This window comes from Lissotriton vulgaris, chromosome 9 (assembly GCF_964263255.1).
Source record: "Lissotriton vulgaris chromosome 9, aLisVul1.2, whole genome shotgun sequence".
Lineage (NCBI taxonomy): Eukaryota > Metazoa > Chordata > Amphibia > Caudata > Salamandridae > Lissotriton > Lissotriton vulgaris.
Window position 1 is genome coordinate 553,966,530 of NC_141697.1, and position 26,139 is coordinate 553,992,668.

Sequence of the window (26,139 nt, forward strand, 5' to 3'; positions counted from 1 at the left end):
TGCAAGGCTGAGTCTGGGTTATTGGTTATTGGATGCAGAAGGCATGGGATGCATCAGGATACTGCAGTGAGAGGACACAACTACATGTGAATTATCAGACACAATATTACACTCAGCAATGCTAGTTTGTCTCGGATTCTCATGCTTTAAGGTTAGGACCAGTAAAGACGGACACAAATCGTTAAAATTGAGATGAGATGCGGCCTGTGAATTTGATCCCATGGCATACAAGATCCGATAAACAGAAGAAATAGTGGCAAGCGATTGAGCGGCCAATTTGCTTAATACTAGCTGTATCAGCAAGAGGGTTTATAAAATCTGTGATAGCTAAGCTCAGTTTAGAGGCCATGGCATTGATAAAAGCTTGCCCTAAAAAACACATAGAGGAATGCTACAGCATAGGTTTTTTTTAGGTTACTTTTCCACTGCTGATTAGTGTCAAAATTCAAGTGTTCCCCATGTAAAATGTAATGGTGATTGGTTGGCCATGATTGATATGTTTGCCTTACTAGTAAAGTCTCTAGTGATGTGCACTGTGTATGCCAGGGCTAGTAATGCAAAGGCGCGCGGAGAAGGGAATTCTGGCCTGCAGTGTAGGGCCTGCACGCAGAATGCTAAGTTAGCATGTTGTCCTGACAAGTGAAACCACTTGTCAGGCCTGAATTTCCTTTTACATACACATTGGGCACCCCTGTGGTACGCCACAGGTAATCCCTGGGCATGGTGCAGTGTATGTAAAAGACAGGACATATACTAAGATGTGTTATGTCCTGACAGTGAAAAACACTCCATTTATTTTTTCACTGCTGAAAGGCCATCCTGCCCATAGGACAGAATGGGGGCGGCTGGGTGTTGTGTTTGTTAGCCTAGTTTCCTGTAAGTTTATAATGGAGAGGCGAGGTTTAGTATGTATGAAATCACAGTGTCATAACACATCTTTCTGTGAAGTTGGTTTTGTCACTGTGTGTTCAGAAACCACTCTTTTAGAAAGTGGCTCTAAGCATTTCTGTGGGTCTCTGCTGAAATGTGGATTGTCTGTCTGGATCTTAAAGGTGAGAGGAGCTGGGAGATGTCTTGACCCAGGCAGGTTGGATGGCACCAGGCTCCCCTGCATCTGTAGAGTAGGGGTAGGAGAAGCCCGGGAGGTGAAAAGGCCTGTACCGGTGCTATAAACCAATTGATCCATCTCCTGCTGAGTAATTAAGAATCCAGACCCCCACTATCAAAGGGAGAGAGGTGACACTGGGAGGGAGACACCCAGAACTGCTTTAGGGTGGGGTCAGGGACCCCCTGAGCACAAACAAACGTCAAAGACATTAAGGGGTATAACTATGAGAGCTGAAACCCCTTAACGTTGGAATGAAACAGATATGGATTGAGACTGAAAAGGCTTGTACCCATTCTGTGGTCAAGAGGAACCTCTGCTAAAGAAGGAGCAACTTAAGAGACTGCTGTGGACAGACCAATCCTTGCTTTGTGATCTTTGGCTGGTCTGCAGTTTGCTGTTCTAGCTAAGGTAGAGGCTGTTGGGACTGTGCTTGGAGGCGCTGGGTCCCCCTGCTTGAAGAAGACTGTGATTTGTGCTGTGTCTTGTAACCCCAAGGGCCCGTGGTGAGCTGGCTCCCTGTTCGGAAATACAGGATCATAAGAGTTTCCGGATAAGTCCCAAGCAACGTTGTGTGTGCATGCTTTTGCAGTTTGAGTCCCTCAGAGGTTGTGCCTTGTGATCGTGGGCATGCAGGAGTAAGCTGAGTCTCAGACACGCAGCAAGCTTGTCGTGTGCAGGCCGAGGCGTTGGTGACGAGCACCTGGTCATGGTGTGCACAGGGAGTAGAAGCGAGACTCGAATGCACTAGGTGTGTGCCGTGGTGCCACTCCATCGTGAGGGACCAACACTCTTTGGAAATCTCGGCTATTTTGCTTAAATTTGAAGCGATCACTCGTATTGTTTACTAATTGAACTGACGCTTCATATTGGACTCCGACTCTGGGTTCCGTCCACAACTTTGTTCATTGCAAGTCACCGGTTCATGAGCCCTCTCCACACTGGCTCAGTCACGGCCAATGAGGCTTGTATCGTTTAGGCATTTACTAAATGTCCTGATGTTGATCCCCATAACAATGTATTGGGATCAAAACGCTGTCGACCTTAATTGCGCACCTTATACATTTATGTACCATGTGTCATTTAACATGTAAAGGTGTCTGAAATTCTCTGTTCTACTATTGAAATTGTGATATTTACAGAACTGTAAGCTTTTGCCTAAAAGCCCTTTGTGTTTCACTTTTTGTGTTTGTTTTAGTAGGGTACAGGCTTGTGCCCCACTTTGTAAATTGTTGATGAATTTGTCGCTACTACTCTAAACTAAATAATTGACCTCTCTCCGGCTGGACATGTCACACCAATATAGAAATGACTGTGTCTATATTTATTTAAGTTTATTCTTTTGCTTGTAAGGGACCACTGTTGTTTAAAAAGAGTGGTGCAGGCCAGGGCCTTGGTGAGGAGTGCATGGTCGTTGTGTGCTCCAAAAGAAGAAATGAGTCTCAGACGCCCAACGTGCATGTCATGGTGCAAGCCAAGGCATTGGCGAGGAGTGCCTGGTCATCGTGTGCACCGGGAAAAGAGGTGCGACTCGGATGTGCAGGGTGCGTGTTGAGTTGCAAGCAGAGGCGCTGGTGAGGAGTGCCTGCCTAGGGTTTGCACATAATTGAAGTAAAGGCTCTGCTGTGCTGAGGGCGGGTCTCAGTGTTCTCTGAGACCGCAGGAAGGAGGGCCAAGTCATTGGGCCCTCGGAGTAGATCAGCAGCGGCCCGGACGGGCAGCCCTGGAGGAGCTGAACCGCCGGCCCTAGCTCGCCGCACCCCGTGACAGAGTTCTGGATCAAGGCCCAAATCACTGACGTCGGAGAGGAGAGTGGGATTGAACCCCCCCACAGGAAATGTGGATCACCACCTGGGTGGGGTGCGGGCCCGGAGGGACATACTCTCGGCCTCTCGCTTCTGTCAGCTGTGCAAGCCTGTTGCTTCGGCTGGATCCAAGGAGGTGCAGTACTGGGGCTGAAGTCGGAAGCAGTACTTTTGTGACATCATTGATCCATAGTGGGGGCACTGTTAACGGAGCACCTAAACTGTCGAATTACAGTTTGTATTATTGCTGCTTAAAAACTATCAAACTGTCGTATGACGCCTGACCTCATTTGTGCCTGACGAACTACATGTTTGCTGCACTACGCACTGCGTTATTTTTCACTTGCAGATTACCTGATTATAGCGTGGCGCATTGCATTAATTCTTCATTGCACAGTGTCTGATTATAACGTGGCGCAGTGCATAATTTCTTCATTTGCACAGTACAGGAGTGTAGCGTGACGCATTGCTTTGTTTCTTTCTGGTACAGGGCATGTTGGTGGTGATACGCATTGCATTATTCCTTCTATTGCAAAGTACATGACTGTGGCGCTACATGGCATTGTTTCTTTGTTGCAAGTACAAGAGAATATTTTTACGCATTGCAGTATTTGTTTTATCTTGCAACATGTGTGATTCTAACAATACGACTGGCCTGAACTTTGGGAAATGGTTAGAAGTGAGCTTAACTGTTGGTTAGAAGTGGTGGTTGGGATTAGAACCTACCAACTCACCGGACAGAATACTACCCATTCGTATATGTTGATTTTGTATTGTGTGGTCATATCGTATAACCTCTTATATAACGGTTATACTAATTTTTTTAAAACTTGTGTGGAGTTTATTTGTGGTGACATAATTGGGTTACTGTGAGCGTGGTTGCACATACTGTACACTTGTGCCCTGGAGATAAGCCTGGCTGCTCGTGCCAAGCTACTAAGGGGGTGAGCAGGGCTATCTCAGACGGTGTCCTTACTTAGCCTAATGTTGAAGCAAGGGGTCAGGGACTCCCGCCTCCAGCATTTGGTGGCGGCGGTAAGCAATAAGGACCTCCACTTCCAACAGCCATTCGGCAATCTCACTAAAGAAATTGAACTTACAGTCTGCCTAAGCTAGTAGACAGTAACCTTCTTCCTCTCCTTCTCAACTCCCAGACCAATCTTTGGTGTTGACTCCAAAGTCCTATGGAAAGTCCTCTTTCCAGATACCAGTTCATAGTAAGTGTAATGTAGCTTTGTTACTCACTTTACAGTTCCAACAACAAATCTCCACCAAGTCCAGGGCCAGATCAGTTGCAGGTGGTAATTGAAATGCAACAAATCTTGGTCAGACGGCTACCCTCCAACCCACAGTGCATGCAGATTCAATCTGTCCCCAAGTCCAGCACCATGCAAACCAACCTGAGTCTATCTGTCTGTCTCCTCAGACTTCCAGCTGTGTTTCTGTCTGTTCTCATTAGCCATTCAGCCACACACCACCTCCTCCACCACTTCAGAAGATCTGTATGTTTCTGAGGCTCCTAAGCAAACAACAGGCAGCAGCAGCACGTCTGTTTCCAAACTAATCCAAAATGTCTCACTGAAATACCAACAGATGAAGCATCTAGTAAAGGCAAGAGAGGAACACGTTATTGTAATCCTTCACACAAACAGCCTCTCCTTCAGGCAAGGATTTGGATATCTCAGTGGCCAGTTCAAGCTTTTTTGAATGTCTACACAAGTAATGCTCAAAAGCAAGACTACCATTATTTTAGTCCATTTCATTGGTTTCCTCCCATTGGGCTGACCTCACATAAACTAGTTTGAGAACTTCTCATCCTAGGCTTCAATGCAGGACATGGTGAAAATACATATTTTCCCCTCTCAAATCCTACCCATACCAGTCCCTTTGAAGATTCACCGAAATACATTCTTTCTCATCTTCTACTAGGCCTCCTTGGAAGGTGGCCATCTCCCCTCCATTCCTCCTCAAAAGACCCATGTGAAGTCCAGCAAATGGAAAACAGCACATTTGCAGCTCTCTTCTGCTTTCTTACTACACAGAGTGAAAATACCAGCAGTGTCTAACAGAGAAAAAGGACAGAAATAATGCAAAAAAACGCCAATTTCCTACAATGAGTCATTGAGGATTCATTGGATTTTCATTCAGAGAAAAACAAATGTCTGAAAAAGTCTGGAAAAGCAGAATAATAAGAGTTTGCAACTGACCATCCAGCACACAGAGCGTTTTAAAGATTGAAGTTGTTACAGTGGTCATTATAGGGTTAGTTAATCGGTTGAAACTAAATTCAACTGAATGAGTGAGTCATTCAGTTGAATTTAGTTTGTGAAGAGGATGGCATGATAAATCAGATCTTACCAATGAACTATCTTTTTCTGGATGGAGATGGATGGATTGTCACAGATGCAAGCAGAATTGTGGGTTTACTTTTATTTTGGTATCAGTCAGAAGGGTTTTATCCATTTGAATTCATTTAAAAAACTTATGGTAACTCAGATTTTAATAGTGAACAAAGCAATTTGAAGTGGCATTTCATTTATGCAAAATTCCTCAATATGTAGAATTGATGGGGGCTAAGATGCTGTTTGTTGAACTAAGTGTCTAGTCTGTTGCAGAATGAACCTGTTATGATACCCTTTGAGATATAACCAGACTAAACTGTCGAGTGTATATTTAATCTTTAAACCCTGCAAACACCTCTAGCTATGCTTTGTTGAAGACTACTTTGTACAATATAATACACACAGAGGGCTTTATAATTGAGATGGCTTTGTCTATCCCAGTCCCTTTCTCCTAATTGGATGGCTCTCCTCACTATTCTTCTTTTGTCCTAACCATAGAGCCATATTTCTTTACCATTAACCCCTTAAGTGCTCCCGTCGGCCAACGGCCGTCACAAGCACACTCTCTGTAGTGCTGCACACATTCGTTGGCCGACGCGTTCCTGCCCTCTGATTAAAACCGCCACACCGCGGCCGAATTCGCTCTGCAGTTAAGCAGTTACATTGATTGGATGACTGATATCATTCCACTGATAACATCAGAAAACTACATTTGTATTTTCTCCTCATGATTCCATAGGAACACAAGTCCTTGCTTGCTCTCTCTCCCCTTCCACATTGTTTTTCTATGCTCCCAAACTCTCATCATTTATTGCCTTCCTTGCCCCACTGTAGTACAATTTTTTTCAATTTTGGTAATTGTTTTATTAGTGAGGGCTTCTCAGTTGCTATTGGATTGCTCACTCCTCACCATTAATGCCCCTCCTCTTCCTTTTTTCATTTTTCTTTGCAAGAGTTTTTTGGCCTTCCTGAGGTCAAGGTTAATGAACCAGTAGTTAGATTTAGAGGCACTGCACCCTTTCACAGCTGGTGCAGTCCACTTTTGTGCAAAAACCAAAGAAGGGGCTTATCCTAGAATCAATGTACATGAAAGCTCAAATGTAGTCTCAATCCAAATATCTAGTGTGCTCCTCTGCTACCTGTCTATAGAGTCATTGTTGAACCGCGGATGGTCAGGTTGTCAGTAGTGCTGCTATTCTCTTTCCCATCTCAGAGGTTGCTTGCTTTGCTGCTAACTAAGAGTGATGTCAGTCCTTTAAGGGGACCACGCGTGTGATCATAGTTCACCTCCGTGGCCAGCCTTCACGGTCTCATCATTAACCAGATCACTGAGGACAGCGGCAGACTGTAGTCCCGGCCCATTCCTGGGTGGAGTCCCTGCAGTCCAGTTTGGCCTGTCCTGACCCAAGAGGGCTCAGGAAAAGAAGAGAGCTGGCGCACACCCTGGCACACTGGTGTAGTAACTCCAAGTTTGGCAGTATGGGCAGAGCATCTCAACTGATAATGAAGAGAGGCGGGACTCAGGGCAGATGAGCATGTGCACTCATTAAGCTGGCATGTCCATGTGGCGGGACACCAGCCCATGGGGCCCATCCCCTAGCAACAATTATGGGAAGATCACACATGTGAGGTCAAGGTACAGAGACATGCACAATCCCTAATTGAAGGTATCTCACCATAAAGGCAGTCACTATTGAGCTAACGCATGCCTTGTCCGGTCCTGGGAATGTCAATCTAGTGGGTCATAAGAGGAAGCTAGTCAAGAGACAATTTGTTTTATGCTGATGGGGACTGTGCCTACTGGAATAACTTAAGAGTACCTATCCTGTGAAATAGGAGCTGGTGGTGGGGGCCCACTAGGAACCGCTTGCACAAATGAAGTCAGTTTCATAATTCAGAGAAAGAAGGGCAGAACATCTTAAAGAGCAAAGAACATGATGCTATCCTCTTCAGGGAAACACAAATAACCCATTGAAATCCATAGGGTATGGTACCAAGTAGGTTGAAATAAGTCACTCATTTTTAAATATAAACAGAGCGGTACCTTTAGTCAGAGAAAAGTAATTTTGTCAATGAACGGTTGCTCATGAAGGTTTTTTACATCTTTCTCAGATCAAAGTAAAGAAAATAGAATAAGAATAGAGAAATCTAGCTGATCTAGCTAGTGCTTCATGAAGTAATGGCTCAGTTACAATGGAAAATAATGTCACCTAAGTTCTGCCCTGAACCTGTTTTGTGATTCTTGACCAGGAGGTGAGACATAGGAGTATCCCAGAAAAAATAAATTAGATTAGGAAGAATGCAGATTTCTTGAGTTAAATGTATCCCACACATTTACAAACTAAGACAGGTCCAAGTGCCAGTGTCAGGTTGCCAAATGGATGACACCTCATTAGTGGTTATAACCGTAGTTAAATATTTGTGGAATTGTAAAACCCTAAAAAGTACTTATGATGTTTGACAATTCCCCAGTCTTGTGGCTGTCCCATAATCAGGGAATAGGATTTGAGGTGTAGTGAGACAATGGGTGTTTTGGTGGGTCCTGCAAAAGTAAATGAACATTCACAAGCTCTCAAGTTCATGAGCAGACACACATATCTCACTCAGGTATTGTATTCAATTTACTCCAGCAAAAGGCATGAGGCAGTGGCATTTGGTGTTTAATGGAGATGCAGAGTAGGAAAAGTCTATACAGGGGATTTATCTCTAGAGAAAAAAAAAGAAAAAGGAAGCAATATTTATCTAACGTACAATTATGTCCAATTTATCCATTCATGTTTTTCACCTATGATTGCAGGACTCCTCAGGTGATGGGTTTCTGTGTCTGAGGGGGCTGGGAAACTGGTTGTGGTATGTGATAAGGCATTACCAGGGTATCCTTGTTGTTAGATGAGACTGAAAGGGAGGAGACCAAAAAGAACAAAGAGTGGATGCACCCGAAGAAATGGGCGAATCGGTTGCAAAAATATAGGGTTGTGGAGTCCTTGGTTAACTGGTTCAGGGGTTTATCAATTTACATAGCAGTCATGTCCGAATGCTTTCCAGGCTTGGGTGTGGAAATAGCATGCTACCAGAGTAGGATCACGGGTGCACACAATAAGTATGGTGGTATCGGATAGAAGGAATACAATAAGGACTTTAGGAGAGCAAAGGCTAATGACCCTGCCCTCACCTGGGACCAAATTGACATAATTTTGTGGTTAGATCACTTGGGGCACTGATCGCAGGACAGCCCAAAAGGCCAGTCCTTTCGGTCAGGCCCCCCCCTGTTAGCTGGGGGGTAGTGGAGGAAAAAAGGGGGCATGCAGGGACTTTAATAGGCGTACGTGCACCAGGGCAGCAAGCACATGTAAGTTCAAGCATTCATGTTCCTTCTGTGGCAACACTTCCCACCCGGAGTCCAAGTGTTTTAAAAAATCTCTAGATAGAGGGGGTAAGAAAGAAGAATGATTGTGTTTCCCTCACGAAGGCCCGGTCTCCCATAATAACCAGTGCTCTGATCCCATGGTTGAACAGCTATACCTGCCCCATGTCAGCTAGAATTTTATTGGAAGGTTTCAGAGATGGCTTCGGAATCCCCGCACCTAACTATGTAGGGGTGTTACAATGCCAGAATCAGCTATCGGTGAGGGCTAATCCTGGGGTGGCGTCAGCATAAATTGAAAAGGAATTGCGCCTGGGCAGAGTAGCAGGTTCATTTGACATCTTACTGGTGGAGGGCTTTGTCTGCTCTCCACTGGGGGTGGTCCCCAAAAATGAGCCTGGGGAGTTCAGGTTGATTCATAATCTTTCAGCTCCCAGAGGCCAGTGGTTGAACGACGCCATTGATGGAAAACTGTGCAGGGGCAGGCACTCGTCCTTTGACCAGGCAGTTGAGATGCTCAAAGGACTGGGCCCTGACGTACTTTTGGCAAAGTCAGATATTGAGTCCGCTTTTCACCTGTTGCCGGTACACCTTCTAGATTTCCATCTGCTGGGTTTCTAATTCCTGGGGAAGTTTTACATAGATAAATGCATGCCAATGGGGTGCTCTGTTTCTTGTACTTACTTTGAGAAGCTCAGTTCCTTTTTGGATTGGGTTTTCAGACAGGTGACGGGGCACCAGTATGTTTTGCATTACCTAGATGTCTTCCTCTTCCTAGGAGCCCCAGGCACTCAGGACTGTGGCTGGGTGCTACAGAAATTCTGTGCGCTCTTGCAGGATTTTGGGGGACCCCTGGCACAAGGTAAAACTGTCAGGCCATCCACTGTGATAGAATTCTTGGGGATAGAGTTAGATTCTGTTCAAGGTCTGTCACGTCAGTCCAATGAAAAGATCACAAGTTTCAGGTCAGCTATGCAACAATTTTTGGCAAAGGAGAAGGTTACATTGCATCAGCTTCAACAAACAGTGGGACAGTTAAACTTTGCACTAAAGGTCATTCCAATGGCATGACCTTTCTTACACTCCATAGCACAGGCCATATCAGGACTCAAAGAAAAACACCACCACATCAAGTTATCCAGCAAGGTCAGGCAGGACATACGGATTTTAATGTCATTTCTGCATGACTTCAATGGTGAGGTACTGCGGCACAGCCCTCCCAAGCCCAGTACAGAGATATGCTTGATGACCAACGCAGCAGGTAGCGAGGGGTTTGGCGCTATACTAGGTACTGAATGGGTGGCACAACGCTGGCCGGCATGGTGCGTGGAAGCCGGGTTAGCAGGTAACATTGGTTTCTTTGAGCTGTTTCCCTTCTTGGTGGCATTGTCTGTCTGACCAGAGCAACTGAGGAACCAATCAGTGGTTTTCTGGTCAGATGACATGTCTGTGGTGGAATCCCTCAATCATCAATTAGCAAAGTGTAAGATGGTCCTGCGTTTGTTGAAAGAAATATTACTGCTGTGCATGAAACTAAATATGCTGTTTAGGGCAAGACATGTCCCAGGAATATTGAATCATGCTGCTGACATGCTCTCTTGCTTTAAGATGCAGGTATTCAGGTCCCATCACCCGAAGCGGCGGAGAACCCAACGCCTTTCCCAGAACAGCTTTGGCACCTTGGTGCCCCCAATTACCGGACCTCGTGGCAGCTAGCCTAGCACCCAGGACCAGGAGGGCATACGAGGGGCATTTTGGGCATACTGTAATTTTTTGGGGGAGGAATGGGAGGAGAGCTGGCATGATAAGGGGCAGTGTTTTCCTACCTGAGAGCAATGAAAGATAAGGGGCACTCAGTGGCATCAGGAAGGTGACATATAGCGGCTATCTGCGTTTTTGCGAAAGTGAAGGGCAGAAGGGATCCCACTAGCACATTTATAGTGCAGAAAGCGTTAAAAGGGTGGCAGCGTTTGCAAGGTTCACAGCCAGATGCAAGGCGCCCAATAGGTGTTAACACTTTGGCCGCATTACTGGAGGTGCTTAGTCAGGTTTGCAACACAGAAGCCGAAACACTATTGTTTAATGCCACCTTTTCGCTGGCATTTTAGGATTGGGGAACTGGTGGCAAAGAATAAGCAGGACTGGCAGGGGGGGCTGCAGTTTAGCCATGTAAAAGTGCAAAGAGACTCCTTACTCATATCAATCCCCAGGTCTTAGACTGATCAGGAGGCCAGAGGGGAAGGGGTGGTGCTGCGACGGGCACAAGGGGAGCACTTGCTGCCCCATCACCAGGCTGGAGGCATTCCTGGAACACAGGCCAAAATCCTCAGGGGGGCCTTTATTAATTAATGCGAATGGTATCCCACTCACACGATTTCATTTCAGAAGGGTCATGGGCTTGGCCATACAAAACACTGGATTAGACCCAAGCAGTTTTGGGACCCACTCTTTCAGGATAGGGGGCCCACCGAAGCGGCAGCTAGAGGTTTTGCTAGGAGTGAGGTGCAAAGGATCGGTAGGGGGTCCTCAAATTGTTACATTGGCTATGTACAGCTGCATATGCTCTAGAGTTGGAAGGACGGTTTTAATGATGTTGTTTTCTTCTGGTTTGAATTACAGTTTCTACATCATGTCACGTGGGAGGGAAACTTGCAGCGGCTCGTCGCCTGTCAGCATCTACGGTAGACCAGGTACTCACCTGGGAACATGGAGCAAATGACGTATGGGTCATTGGGAACTCTTTTGTGATAAGGTTCCAACAAGTTTTTCTTACAGGCAATTAGGAGCTTAGAGCAAGGCAGGGTGGTTTTAGGGTCTCTTTTCATGGGTAGGGGGCCTCCGCTTTGGCCAACTCAGAGGTTCGGTGGTTTGCCTACTGGGTTGGTTGAGGATTCCCCCTAAATTTTTTATTCTGCACCTGGGGGGAACAGCTTGGTACACCTGGGTAGAAGGAGGTTAGTGGATGCCTTCATCACTCAAGTGGGATGTTTGGCTAAAAGATGCCCTAGAGTTATACTGGTATGGTCACATATGATTCCAAGATTTCAGTAGAGGGTGGAGGAGTCAGTGTGGGCCTTGAACCATTCAGTTAAATAATCAATAACCGGATTGATAGGCTATTCACATCCCAAAATTGCAGACGATAGCGTATGGTGCATTAGGGGGGCAGCTGTTTTTCCTACAGGATGTCATGCATCCATCTAAGCTAGGTAATGAGCTGTTCATGGAAAACCTTGTTGCCTGGTTAGTAGGGACACAGAATGGGGCATGACCTTCAGAGGGGAAGAAGGGGGAGGCCTGATAGTTGGGCAACTATAATGGCCTGGGCAGCGACGGCTCGTGGAGGGAGTTACGGTGGGGCAGGAGGGTGGGGAGGGGGAGGGGCAGGGTGGAGGTTGCTAAAAACCGGCATATGGATAATTGCAGGTAAGTAAACAATTTAATTAATAAAACGAATTTCGTAGCTCGCACTGCATTGCATTTTGCGATGCAAGGCGCACTACGAAATTCGTTTTATTAATTAAATTGTTTACTTACCTGCAATTATCCATATGCCGGTTTTTAGCAACCTCCACCCTGCCCCTCCCCCTCCCCACCCTCCTGCCCCACCGTAACTCCCTCCACGAGCCGTCGCTGGGCCTGGGGCAGTAAGGTCATGATTGCTGAGCATAGTTTTACGGTCCTTAGCAGGCTTCGCCATTATAAAATGGGGATGCCCGAGGGGGGGGACAGATGGTCTCTCATGGAACTCCATGGGCAGTTACAGCCGGTCGGCTGGAAGGGTATGGGGGAGGGGAGTTACACTTCAGGAAGGCTGGTTGGCCATCCCACATGCAGACAAGGACGCAAGTAAGCTGCGCATAACTGCACGGGCCCATTATGGAGATAATCTTGAGGGCGTAGGGGGGGCCCGGGGTGTAAGGTATCCTTCCGGTGAACGGGGCCCCCTTCACAAGGTCACTCCGGTAGGAGTTTGGGACATAGCTAGATCAGGATCTGGGGCCAGTCTTTGACCTTGCCGTAGGCTCGAACAGGGATAAGCAGAAAAATAATGTTATGTTGTGGAAAGATTAGCTTAGGATAGGAATGGCTATGTATTAGAAACATGTTAAGGCTAGCCAAATGACATACTGTACCTACCAATGTAACGGACCGGACTTTCCGCGTATTGTTTACATCATGTAAATATATTAGTGTTTTATTATTGTTATTTAATAAATACGGCCCAGGTTTATGACCCTAAATCCAAAATTAGTATTGATGAAGTTGTTTGCCTTGGAGGAAGATTGTAGGTGAGCAGCTTGGGCACCGGGAAATTGGGCCACCACCCCAAGGGCGGGAGTTAACGGAGGAGGGGAACTCGGCTGTACCTGGCCATATTACCAGTGACCCGGGGATCATTAATTTCATAGTGCTGGAATAAGGAGATGTACTGACTGGTCCCCTGAGAAATGAGGCATTTACAGGCTGCATCGGGATTGCCTCCTGAATTGGAATAAGGGTTTTACGAAGGTCTTGTCTGTGCCTGATGCACCCACAGAGGGGCAAATTACAACTGACCTTCAAATCGTAGGTGCATATTTTACAGTCACTAATTACTGCTATCAGAGGGTGTGGTAACTGGTGGGTCAGCAATTTGCACCAGAGTTCCACCCAAGTTCCATCTGCTGAAATCCGAAGACACATGAATTTTGTGCTTGGTTTCCTCTGGGTCTTGAAAGCACAAACTGGCAAGCGTTGAACTCTACATCCACGATTAAAGGCAGGTTTTACCTACTGCAAATTGTGGCCGCAAATCCCAATATCGGTACAGTTTGCATTCAGCTTGTAATCTCGTTGCATGCACAAATAGGAGTTTGCACCTGAAAACTGAGTACTTGCATAATCTGAAGTAGGGTCGAAGCGTCCACTGTATACCCCTAGGGCCTCATTCATGATGCTCAGCCTGCACTTTTGTGCCGCTAGAGCCTCACTTTTTTTACGTCTGGTGGCGCAATGTGGCACTGACATATTTGTAAGGCCTTATGAATATGTGCCCCTTTTACACAAAAAACTGTGTGAAAGGGGCGTTCGATGGGTGTTGCTAGGGGCCTTCCCAGCAACATCCATGGCTTTTTGACACAGCCTCAGGTTTACGAGAAACCGTAATTCTGAGGCAGCGCCAAAAACGTACATCTCCCAGGGAAGGAGTAAAGGACGCATAAGAAGGAGAAATATCTTTATTTATCCTCTTTCTATGTTGTGCATCACACATAGAAAGAGGAAAAGCCTCTGTGATTGTTTTTATGCAGGAAGGTTTCCCTTCCTGCACAATAATAATCATCCCGCAACGCAGACACCCTTGCACCGCAAAGGTGCCTGCATTGGCGCTAGGCAGCCCATTGAGTGGCGACGCAGGGGAAAAGAGCAGGAATGTGCTGTTTTTTAATAGATACAGCGCATTCCTGCCCTTTTCTTTTGCCATAGGGCAAAGCAAGGCCTGCTGCGCTGTCCTATGGCAAAAAAACACATAAATGAGGCCTGTAGTTTGGGAACTGACGCATGGCGCGAGCCTACTCGCTCAAACAACTTGCAGATTTATAGAACTTTTAATAATTATTTTGAATAGGTTTGATGTCAAAACTGTAATTTGCTCTGAGAGGGCCATCAGCCTAGGCACTATATATCACTCTGTAGTCAATTCAATTCAAAAGTGCTTTATTCGAGTATTACTCATAAAAGCAGACAAACAAACACATAATAAAAATACAATTAAATTACAAGATCGAATATGACTTAAGCACAATACACATTAAAAAGACAATTAGAATTAAATTTCATCCAGTTATATACAATCCAAGGTGCAAAGTTCATATGGTAAAAATCAGATTTAAAAAACAGATAAGACACCTCGCATGGGGAACAGAGAATAGATGATCTAGCAATCTCTGTTCAGCTAAGCAGAGAGTAGTTACCCTACTAGCAATCTCTGCCTAATTACCCACGCCCACCCCAGATACTTTGCAGTCGCTATTGTAATCCAGTTTAAGGAGGTAGATTTTACTATACGTAGAGCTACCATGCTACTTTTAGTACCCAGGTTTCTACACGTGGGAGCCAACCAAACACGTCTGGGAGCGGAATATGCATAACAGGAGAACATAAAGTGACCCAACGTTTCCTTTCCTTCCCCACAGACTGGGCAAATAGCTGGACCGCCAACTCTCCATTTTGATGTTAAATTACGTAGAGGTAGAGAGCCAGCCCTCATTTGGAAAAACAGTTTCCTGTCCATGGGTTTCGTTATTAAATCCCAATACATTTCATACATGGGAAAAAGCTTAGCTTCAAGGAAAGCAGTCGTCATAGACCCATTGTTATTGATAAGGAGACTCCTGTTTTCAACCTGTTCCCAGAAAAGATTTTTTATAAATAACTTGGATGGAAAGGACGACCCAGTTGGATCGGACCACAGTTCAATTAACCCTAGTTCACATAATGCTAATTTTAACGATCTAAACCATCTGATTTTATGATATCGGTCTGCTTTGATGACATCAGCAAACCCTGCTGCATATTGTGACAACTCAGGGGTGGTCCAGATTCTACGCCAATATAATATCGGACAAAGTTTGCACATTGCCGATATTTCTTTCCTACCAAGGTCATATCTGAGAGGCAAAAGGGGGCTGCTCTGTGGGGTGCCTGTTAGTTTCCGAAGGAAGTTATTCTCTGATGACTGTAACTCCTGGAGGTTTTCTTGCCCCCACATTTCTGCCCCATACAATGCTGACCCTATAGCCTTTGCCTCATATATGATCAAAGGAGGTTTGATTGGTTTGGTCAAAGATTTACAATGCTCCTTAATGATGGTACCAGCCAGTTGTTTGTGTCTTAGTACTGCAATGTTTAAATGTAGGTTCCATCTATTGTCATTTGAAATGTGAATCCCCAGGTAAGTAAAAGAATGTACTACTTCAAGGCAACGCCCACTCATGGATATTTTAGATTTAAAATTTCTACAAGGATTAAAAACCATGAGTTTTGTTTTAGCTGCGTTTACCTCCAAGCCGTGGTCACTACAGAATTTGTCAAAAATTACCAGTGCCTTTTGCAGACCGCTAGGGGATTTCGATAAAATTAAGGTGTGAAAGGGGCGTTCGATGGGTGTTGCTAGGGGCCTTCCCAGCAACATCCATGGCTTTTTGACACAGCCTCAGGTTTACGAGAAACCGTAATTCTGAGGCAGCGCCAAAAACGTACATCTCCCAGGGGAGGAGTAAAGGACGCATAAGAAGGAGAAATATCTTTATTTATCCTCTTTCTATGTTGTGCATCACACATAGAAAGAGGAAAAGCCTCTGTGATTGTTTTTATGCAGGAAGGTTTCCCTTCCTGCACAATAATAATCATCCCCGCAACGCAGACACCCTTGCACCGCAAAGGTGCCTGCATTGGCGCTGGGCAGCCCATTGTGTGTCGACGCAGGGGAAAAGAGCAGGAATGTGCCTTATTTAAAAGATACAGCGCATTCCTGCCCTTTTCTTTTGCCATAGGGCAATGCAAGGCCTGCTGCACTGCCCTATGGCAAAAGAACACATCAATGAGGCCTGTAGTTTGGGAACTGACGCATGGCGCGAGCCTACTCGCTCAAACAACTTGCAGATTTATAGAACCTTTAATAATTATTTTGAATAGGTTTGATGTCAAAACTGTAATTTGCTCTGAGAGGGCCATCAGCCTAGGCACTATATATCACTCTGTAGACACCGCGATCCCCGCACAGTTTCTGGGTCGGACGAGGGTGTGAGGAACGAAGGACTGCCGGAGGGAGGCAAGCAGAAAGGCTGAAAATAGCACTTGCCAGCTTGTGCAATGTGGGGAGGGGAGGGGACTTGCACTTGCTGTGACAGGGCCAAGCATTTTGGCAGGAAAGTGAGAAATATTGCATCCTCTTCTCGGGCTGGCTGCCCGCGAACAGCTTTAGAAACGCCGGGAGCGAGAGCGAGGCTCGGTGAGACCGAAGTACGTGAAAGAATTAAGAAACAGAAAGAAAGAGGAGAAACAAGTGAGACACGACGTTGCCATGATGTATCGCAGTTTCTGACACAGGATAGCCTCAATGTATTAAAACATGGCTCAGAGTTAGATGGAGACGTGAGAGGACATTGGAGGTGACTAGAGGTAATGAGTGACTATGTACCGACTGACATCAATCACATTGAGGCACGCGCAGGCGCCTCACCTCCCTTCCTTTGCCCAGTTTATTTTATTTCTTATTTATTTATTGCGATTTTATATAGCGCGAACATTACCCCAAGGTGTAGTTAAAAGGCCGCAGTTTTATCAATATCCTTTCCCATCCCAAACGCAAGTGGTTTATCAACTATCATATGATCTATAAAACTAAAAAGACATACTTCTTCCTCCTAATCATTTTCGATCAGGTGCGCAACGCCCATTGGGCTGAAATGGCTTTAATTTCTAGTTATGAGTTAACTAATCACAAGGTGTAGAATTCGGTAAGTGGAAAAATACATCTTGCATTATAACTTAAGGAGTTTGAAGCACTATATAAATGCAATTATAAAACATAATAAAAAATTCACCTGTATGGCATTTGTGCCCTCTACATGAATCTAAAATTCAAGGTCTAATTACAGCAGAAACATCACTGCTTTTCATCCTTCAGGAGTGGAGACAACGGGTAAAACTACAAACAACTACAAAACTTTAAAATATCCCGAAGAAAGTGCTGGGCAGAACACAAGCTATATAACTTGTAAAATGAAAAAAAATGGTTTCTGGAAAAGTTGAGGCTATATACTAGAACATCTATCAATTAAAAATCTCAACAGTATGAAAGTGCATCAGCTCCTTGCTTTTCAAAAATCAAAGTCCTTTACAAGTACCTTAACTCTTTCTAGCTAATGGATAATTATGTCATGTGTTGCAAAACAATGATGGCCATTCAGAATTAGATAAGAGTTCTGTGGTTTTTTTATTTAAACGCACCATAATTGATGACTTCATTAAGCTTTGTAGTATACATCAGTGTACCCTTAACTCTGGCGTTTGCAATAAGTGACTTTCAGTGACTAAGGTCTCCAATAACAATTGGCCCAGTTAATTTTGATATGTATGGTAACTCCTATTATGGCACATATCGAAATTACACGTTTTGTGGCAAGACCCACTATCTCTCAATTTTCGAGAGGTAAATTTCAGCAGGAACTCACATAGGTCCTGAATTAGAGCTTTGAGGACGGGTTTACTCTGTCACAAACATGACGGATATCCTATCTGCCGTATTACATTTCTATTATATCCCATGGAACTTGAAATACAGTGCACAGGATATCTGTCACATTTGTGATGGAGTAACCCGGCCGCCAAACTCTAAATTAGGCCAAGAGTATCTAAAAGCAGACCTTTCATGAGCATCCATGTAATAGTCATGTTTAGCTGAGGAGGGGCCAGAAGGGAAAGCTGTAAGGAGAAATTGGCCGATATGAGAACAGAGGCCAACAGGGTTGAAGATGTTAACCCGTTAAGTGCGCCGCAAATTCCGCCCCAGTGCGGACGTTCCATTGCGCGGGTGGAATCGGAACGTTCAGCGGACGTGCGCAGAACTAGCGAGGTAGTGCACGTGACGTCCGCCGAACGTTCGCAGCACTTAACGGGTTAAATGTTGAGTATTTGTATTGTGCATGACTCGCTCGGGGGGCCTGTAAGGGCCGGGCCAGGGTCAGGGTTAAATAAAGAGCCAGATTTTCAGTTTCTTGTGGAATTCAACAACTGAGGAGGCGGCTTTGATGTGCAGGGACATGTCATTCTAGGGCTCAGGAGCAACGTAGGAGAAGGCATGATCCCGGCCTCGGTTTCTGCATAAAGGGGTGCTGATTAGGAGTCCGGTTGAGGAGAGGTAACTGGTATGTTTGCGAAAGTGGATACGTTTGTAGAAGTATATGGGGCCAATATTGTGAATGGCTTTGATTGTGGGCGTGAGGTGTTTCAAGAGACCTTGTTTCTGGATTGAGAGCCAGGGGAGCTCTTTGAGGTGTGGGTGATGTGACTATGGGGTGAGTGACAGAAAGTGAGAATGTTGTGTTTATCAATGTTTTAAGGCAGTAGGGGAGAGAAGGCGACATTAGCAAGGGAGGGAGTGTTTTAAATAGGTAATACAAAGTGTAGGTGTTTTCTCTCTTGAAGTAAATGCTTCCTGCTCAGACAAGACAGTACTATACCTCTGAAAATAAAATGAGGGGGGGATTGAATTTGCATGGCCTAGCTATTGTGTCCAATTTGCTAACTACCACAACAAAGTAGATACTACTTTGTATAAAACCCAGTATGTTTCCCCACACTATTATTACTCCTGTTTGTCCAAAATATTTTCATAGTTGTTTTGAGTTATTCTCATGCCCCTGTTAGATGCCAGTCTCATGCACTGACACTCATTTCCAGAGTTACTTTCTCATGCAACTGCTGAACATTTGACAACAGAAGTCTTATTTCAACCTCCCATTGCTTTGGACAAGAATCTACAGCAATATACTGACCATTCTATCTATATTAATTGATTCCAGTTATTTTTTATGCACTGTTGCCAAATATTTTCATGAAAGGTATTACTATTTCTATTTATCAAAAAGGACAAAGTTCCTAGATCAGGGTGCAAAAGTCACCCATAGTTCAAGGTGCAAACAGTCACCAACAAGGGTGCAAACGTCACCCATGTATCAGGGTGCAAAAAGTCACTAACAAGGGTGCAAAAGTCACCCATGAATCGGGGTGCTAACAGTCACCCATATTTAAAAACACAGAGATTAAGACAAAAGGTAGACTAAAGTAATCCTAGGTTTGGAAATGTCCTAATGTGAGAGGGAAAATAATTCTACATCCTCTGCTGCCCTCACACACCCCGGGGGGTGTCATGCTTCATCATCGGGCGTTTGCTCCTCGTAGGTCTGGCGCTGCAATTCCCTACGGGTCCCCCGAAGGGTCACTTTATCGGAGATCTTTTTTGAGGATTGCCGGATGTTGCATGCGGGTGTGTGGGGACTGGGTAAAGAGAGGGTAAATCAATTTATGTACATGTGATAGTGTAAAAAATGACTGACCCCAAAAGGGCCCATTAGGCCTAGGTGTCAAAAGTCAAGGCCAATATGTTTCGTGCCTCTGTTGCCCGTAGGTCATTGGTGCTTCTTCAGGACCACAATAATAAACAGTGTAGTGCACATGCTATAAAAAGTAAAGATTAAAATGAGAACCCTCTTAATTCAGCCAGGGCGGGTCTGTATACCCTCAAAGTGGTTACAGCTGCTACATGGAAGCCGCTCCTGGGTAACACCTAGGAAAAGGAAAAACATAGTAAACCACAAGAGCGCAGCAATTACATCTTAAGCTTCACAGAGTGGCATTTTTATGCACACATCCTTCCAAACAGAAAATATAAGCAGACACACGGGACCAGTCCAACGAGGGGCGGGGGCCGCTGTTCACAAAGGCCCTAAGCTGGATTAACATTTTTAGTGGTAAAGTACGGCACCTAGACTGAACTTAGGGTTTTGAATAGCAAGTGCGCATGAGCGAGGGAATAGCATACCCCAGTGATACACATGCGCGGTGGCGCCGCAATGCTGCACATGCGCATTGAGTTACAACGCTGTGAGGTTTCACCGGTTATTTAAACCGCACTTCACCTGACCCGAACTTTTAATTGCTGCGGTTTGCCGCCTGTATTTTCTTTCGGCAAGCGTCTGTCGAGTCAGGGGTAGGTGCACAAGAGGTAGCACCTGAATACAATTGTAAGTACATTCTAGATACTTGTTTAAAGCCAACAGCCTTTACCTATTGACTATATGGGGCCCTTCTGTTTTATATCCTGTTATATGTCCTGGCTTATTTCCATAGCCCGACCATACGTGGGTGTCCTTTTGACTTAACGATCGGAGGAGCACTTGTAACGAGTCCTTGGTAAGCATGACAATGGTTAACTGCCAATTCTACATGTAGATAGTGCTGCCGACTTGAGTACGTCACATTATGTTGCACTGTTGCCATCCGCTATACAAAACCCTAAGCTCAGTCTAGGTGCCGTACTTTACCACTAAAAATGTTAATCCAGCTTAGGGCCTATATGAACAGCGGCCCCCGCCCCTCGTTGGACTGGTCCCGTGTGTCTGCTTATATTTTCTGTTTGGAAGGATGTGTGCATAAAAATGGCACTCTGTGAAGCTTAAGATGTAATTGCTGCGCTCTTGTGGTTTACTATGTTTTTCCTTTTCCTAGGTGTTACCAAGGAGCGGCTTCCATGTAGCAGCTGTAACCACTGTGAGGGAATACAGACCCGCCCTGGCTGAGTTAAGAGGGTTCTCATTTTAATCTTTACTTATTATAGCACGTGCACTACACTGTTTATTATTGTGGTCCTGTAGAAGCGCCAATGACCTACGGGCAACAGAGGCGCGAAACATGTTGGCCTTGACTTTTGACACCTAGGCCTAATGGGCCCTTTTAGGGTCAGTCATTTTTTACACTATCACGTGTACATAAATTGATTTACCCTCCTTTTACCCAATCCCCACACACCCGCATGCAACATCCGGCAATCCTCAAAAAAGATCTCCGATAAAGTGACCCTTCGGGGAACCCGTAGGGAATTGCAGCACCGGCCCTACGAGGCGCAAACGCCCGATGATGAAGCATGGCAACCCCCGGGGTGTGTGAGGGCAGCAGAGGATGTAGAATTATTTTCCCTCTCACATTAGGACATTTCCAAACCTAGGATTACTTTAGTCTACCTTTTTTCTTAATCTCTGTGTTTTTAAATATGGGTGACTGTAAGCACCCCGATTCATGGGTGACTTTTGCACCCTTGTTAGTGACTTTTTACACCCTGATACATGGGTGACTTTTGCACCCTTGTTGGTGACTGTTTGCACCTTGAACTATGGGTGACTTTTGCACCCTGATCTAGGAACTTTGTCCTTTTTGATAAATAGATTTATATTAGGAGCATGACACTGGACCTTTATAGCTCCTTGGTCCCTCTTCTTTGTTTAACATATTTTGCACGGCTGATTGGCTGTGGGACCTAATTCCATTCCTTGTTATTCTTTACCTTTCTGGCAGGCACACGAGGCTGGTCCTTGGGGTTTGTAGGAGTTGGCTTCACAGTATGCCCAGCTTTATTAATTATTGTAATGTCCCTTTCTGACTATTTCCCTGTAGTGACAGATTTCAGGACATACACCTTAGTCCCCCTATTTAGGGGATCCAACTCCCTATCCTGGTAGCGTAATCGTCTGACCCAGGATATGGAGGGTTTAGGACTTAGGTTCATTGACTCTGAGTTATGGTACTGTTACACTAGGTGTGACACAGGAATGAATTTGGGACATTGGCCATAACGGTGATACTCGAGACGGTGAAAGGTGGCAGACCGGTGTATGTCTTTTAGTGTTGCTGGCTACTGCACATCATTACCGGCAACGACGTCCTTCTACCTTCATCAAGCAAGTGCGCATGAGCGAGGGAATAGCATGCCCCAGTGAAACACATGCACAGTGGCGCCGTCATGCTGCATATGCGCATTTATTTATTTTATTTTATTTATTTATTTTAATTTCTTCTATAGCGCAGGAATCAATCCCGTAAGGGTATCTCCGCGCTTTGCCAACTGAGAAGGTAAAAGGAAGGGCAACCTAGGGTTTATGTGGATGGAAATGCTTCTAGGAAAAGAAGGGTTTTTAATGCTTTTCTGAAGGACATGTGATTTATGGTGGTTCTTAGGTTAATGGGAAGATTATTCCAGAGGGCAGGGCCAACAGCGGAGAAAGCACGGTCTCCATACCTAATCTTCTTTGTGTTGGGAGGTTTTAACAGGGCTTGGTTACAAGAGCGGAGGGACCTGCTGGGCTGATACAATTCGAGAGACTGGGCTAGATATTTAGGGCTTGCTCCATACACACATTTATGTACCGTGCAACAGATCTTGAAGTGGATGCGCTGTCGTATGGGAAGCCAGTGCAGTTCTTTCAGCAAGGGCTTAGAAGGAGTCCTGGCAGGTACACCCATGACCAGTCTGGCTGCTGTATTCTGGACCATCTGTAAACGGCCTACTGCATCCGTATTGGCTAATGTCAGCAGGCCGTTACAGTAGTCCAGGCGGCTGGCTACCAAGGCTTGTACAAGTGTCTTTCTACATGTGGCAGGAAGAAAAGGGAAGACACGCCTGAGTAGACCTATGGTGTGAAAACATAGACCCGCTATGTAGTTGGTGTGTTCTTTCATGGTCAATTTTTGATCAAACTTCACTCCAAGATTTTTAACATGTGATTTGGGTACAGGTACTGGGCCAAGGTCAAGTGGCCACCAGTCAGGGGTCCAAAGAATACTTGCTTTGCCAAAGAGCAAGACCTAAGTCTTTGTTACATTACACTGGAGGCAGTTCCTCGCCATCCAGTGTGACACCGCTCTCATACCCTCAGCAAAATTCCCCTTGATTTTAGGGTCAAGGGAGCTGAAAGGGTAGAGGAGCTGAGTGTCGTCAGCGTAGGAGACCGGTATGAACCCGTATTTCCGCACAATTTCAGCAAGGGGGGCCACATAGACATTGAACAATGTAGGGCTAAGGCATGAGCCCTGTGGCACCCCCTTCGTGAGCCCCCTTGAGATGGAACGAAAGGGGCCCAGGCTGATAGATTGTGATCTCCCGGCGAGGAAACTCTCCAACCAAGATAGTGCTACGCCTCCGATTCCTACTCCTTGCAACCGGTTCAATAAGGTGTTATGAGACACGGTATCGAAGGCTGCGGACAGGTCCAACAGCACTAGAATCATGGAGCCCCCGCTATCTTGTGACATTTTAATCTGATCTGTCACAGAGAGGAGGGCTGATTCAGTGCTGTGGTTGGGCCTGAATCCAGATTGGGATTGGTCCAGGCCCCCTGTCGCTTCGATGAAATTGGAGAGGGTGGTGTTGACGTGCTTCTCTGCCAGTTTGCTGATGAAAGGAAGGAGAGAAATCGGGCGAAGGTTGGAGAGTGTAGACCAGGGCAAGGTGGAATTTTTGCGAATAGGGTTCACTACCGCTTCCTTCCAGGCAGATGGAAGTTGGCCTTTGGCAAAAGACAGGTTAAGTAGGTTCTGAATATGAGGACCCAGTATCTCGACTAACGGGGAGATAAATTTAGCTGGTATCAGGTCAGTAGGAGAACCAGATTTAGTTTGGTTAATGAGAGTGGTCAGGTCCTTAATGGTTATTTTTGGGATGTCCAGGAGAGTATCTTCAGAAGTCAATTGCGGGGCAGTTTCAGGGACCTCAGTTCCCAGGGTGTCAGAGACTATAGTGATTTTTTTATATATTACTTCAATTTTGTCCTCAAAGAACTGAGATATTTCATCGCATAGTTCTTGGGTAAAGGTGTCTGGACTTTCACATACTTCAGGACTAGTGAAGGTTTGAATGATTTTAAATAGCTCTCTTGTAGAGTTGCCTGCCTCTGCAATTTGAGTGGTCAGACTCATTTTCCTGGCTTTTTTGATATTTTTGTAGTAGGAGGACATAGCCTCCAGGTAGTGACTCTTATCTTCCCTATTACCTGTACGTCTCCACAATTTTTCCATTTTCCTGCATTTCTTCTTTTCTGTTTTGAGAGCTTCCGTATACCATTCCGTATGCATTGAGTTACAACGCAGTGAGGTTTCACCGGTTATTTAAACCGACCTTCACCTGACCCTCACTTTTAATTGCTGCGGTTTGCCTGCTTGTATTTTCTTTCGGCAAGCGTCTGGTCGAGTCAGGGGTAGGTGCACAAGAGGTAGCACCCGAATACAATTGTAAGTACATTCTAGATACTTGTTTAAAGCCAACAGCCTTTACCTATTGACTATATGGGGCCCTTGTGTTTTATATCCTGTTATATGTCCTGGCTTATTTCCATAGCCCGACCATACGTGGGTGTCCTTTTGACTTAACGGTCGGAGGAGCACTTGTAACGGGTCCTTGGTAAGCATGACGATGGTTAACTACCAATTCTACATGTAGATAGTGCTGCCGACTTCAGTACGTTACATTATGTTACACTGTTGCCATCCGCTATACAAAACCCTAAGCTCAGTCTAGGTGCCGTACTTTACCACTAAAAATGTTAATCCAGCTTAGGGCCTTTATGAACAGCGGCCCCCGCCCCTCGTTGGACTGGTCCCGTGTGTCTGCTTATATTTTCTGTTTGGAAGGATGTGTGCATAAAAATGGCACTCTGTGAAGTTTAAGATGTAATTGCTGCGCTCTTGTGGTTTACTATGTTTTTCCTTTTCCTAGGTGTTACCCAGGAGCGGCTTCCATGTAGCAGCTGTAACCACTTTGAGGGTATACAGACCCGCCCTGGCTGAGTTAAGAGGGTTCTCATTTTAATCTTTACTTATTATAGCACGTGCACTACACTGTTTATTATTGTGGTCAGGAAGAAGCGCCAATGACCTACGGGCAACAGAGGCTCGAAACATGTTGGCCTTGACTTTTGACACCTAGGCCTAATGGGCCATTTTGGGGTCAGTCATTTTTTACACTATCACATGTACATAAATTGATTTACCCTCCTTTTACCCAATCCCCACACACACGCATGCAACATCCGGCAATCCTCAAAAAATATCTCTGATAAAGTGACCCTTCGGGGGACCCGTAGGGAATTACAGCGCCGGCCCTACGAGGAGCAAACGCCCGATGGTGAAGCATGACACCCCCCGGGGTGTGTGAGGGCAGCAGAGGATGTAGAATTATTTTCCCTCTCACATTAGGACATTTCCAAACCTAGCATTACTTTAGTCTACCTTTTTTCTTAATCGCTGTGTTTTTAAATATGGGTGACTGTTAGCACCCCGATTCATGGGTGACTTTTGCACCCTTGTTAGTGACTTTTTGCACCCTGATACATGGGTGACGTTTGCACCCTTGTTGGTGACTGTTTGCACCTTGAACTATGGGTGACTTTTGCACCCTGATCTAGGCGCTTTGTCCTTTTTGATAAATAGATTTATATTAGGAGCATGAACACTGGACCTTTATAGCTCCTTGGTCCCCCTTCTTTGTTTAACACAGGTATTACTATTTCATCATTGCTCCTGCTAGCGTTCATAGGCATGTTACACGTTTGGGTTTCAGTTCTTTACTGCCATGGGTGTTCATTTACTAAATGCCAGAAGTGCTTGAACTGACTTCACCCACCTTTCACAGCAGATGGCATCACAGGTTGACCATTTGACACACACCTGGCTCTTCAGCATCTAGGTATTTGCTGTCCAGTGTCTAGGTTGTGGGAACAGGGCCAGACTGTCCGTAGCGGGCATCAGGCGTTTGCCTGAGACGCTGGAATAATGAGGACTGGGTTTGGAGCAGTGGGGGCCGGTTTTGCAGCAATGTTGCAATATCGCTCCCTGTAACAAAAGCAGCAGTGCTAGGGACCAGTTTGTTAAACAGCAGTGCTTGATCTGGGGGGTGGAGGCTGGTCCGACAAAACTGCCAGGGCTGCTTTG